Source organism: Nothoprocta perdicaria, unplaced genomic scaffold, assembly GCF_003342845.1.
Source record: "Nothoprocta perdicaria isolate Ctin4 unplaced genomic scaffold, notPer1 scaffold_17, whole genome shotgun sequence".
Lineage (NCBI taxonomy): Eukaryota > Metazoa > Chordata > Aves > Tinamiformes > Tinamidae > Nothoprocta > Nothoprocta perdicaria.
Window position 1 is genome coordinate 5,593,386 of NW_020454871.1, and position 1,271 is coordinate 5,594,656.

Genomic DNA, 1,271 nt, shown 5'->3' on the forward strand with positions numbered 1-1,271 from the left:
CCCGCCCGCCCGCGCTGAACTGAGCTGAACCCTGCCCAGGTAGGGAGCCAGGCCGCTCCTGGCGCCTCTCCTTTCCCGGCGCTTCTCCTCTCTCCCCGCCTTAAAAAAATAATATATATTTATATATAGCGCTGTTGACGTGGTTGAAGCCGGCCGGGGCAGGGGAGGCGCGGGGCTGGGCCGGTCTGGGCGGCCCTGTTTTCCCGAGCTCCCCTGTCCCCGCGCGGACACGTCGCTCCCCGCCGGTGCCCGCGTTCCTCGGGGCCGCGCCGCCCCGCTGCCTCCCCGCAGCCGTTGTGTAACCCGCGCGTCCCGGGGAGGCAGGGGAGCGGCCCAGTTAATGTGTGTTTCCTCTTTTTTTTTTTCCCTCTCCCTCTTTTTCTTTCTCTATTTTTTCTTTATTTTTCTTTCACTTACACCAACATAAAAGGTTCTTAACGTCCTCTCTTTCGGCGCTCCTTATTTATTAATTTTATGTCGTGATTGATTGGTTACTTTTTTTGGCTTGTGCTGCGCTCGGAGTTAGCACAAACTTTCCACGGCCGCCCCGTCCTGCACAGTTGCTCTTTTTCTTATTTATTTTTTTTTCTCCCTAATTCCTGCCTCGCTCGCCGCGCAGCGCTGCCCCCCGCGCTGCCTGCGCGCCCCCTCACCCGGTGCCCGCCGGGCCACACCCTGCGCGCCCGGGCTCCGCCGCCCCGGGTGACCCCCTTTCTTCCCGCCCCCCCGCGGGAGCGGGCGGCGGAGCGAGGAGGGGCCGTGTCAGCGCGGCGGGCCGGCCCGGGGCCGCCGCGGGATCGGGTTACCGAAGTGCGTCACGCGCGGGCCCGCCGGGCCTGCTCGGAGCCGCGCGCCGCCCGCTTCCCCGGCGCCGCCTCCCATTGGCCGCGCGCGGGCGGGAGGCGGCAGCTTCCTCCCGCGCCCGGGGCGGGGCGGCGCCCGGCACGTCCGCCCGCCCGCCCGCCCGCGGCGTCGCGCCCGCCGTATTTACCTGGGCCTAGGGGCACGCGGCGCGCGCCGCCTCCATGTGCGCGCAGTTTCCGTGGCGCTGCCGAGCGGGAAGGTGAGGAGAACGCCTTGGAATCCGGCCCCTTGACGCCCTCGTGGGATTGGTGCTGCGCTCGGCGAGTTCTGCTCGCTCTCGCTGTAAATAACCAGGCTGGAGCTGCTGCTGCTTCCTGTAGCAGTGCGCGTCTCGCTGCTAACTCTGGCCAACTGCTGGCTTCTTTCTCCTTTATTGTGCTTGGCCGTTTGAAATGACTTTTCCCCAT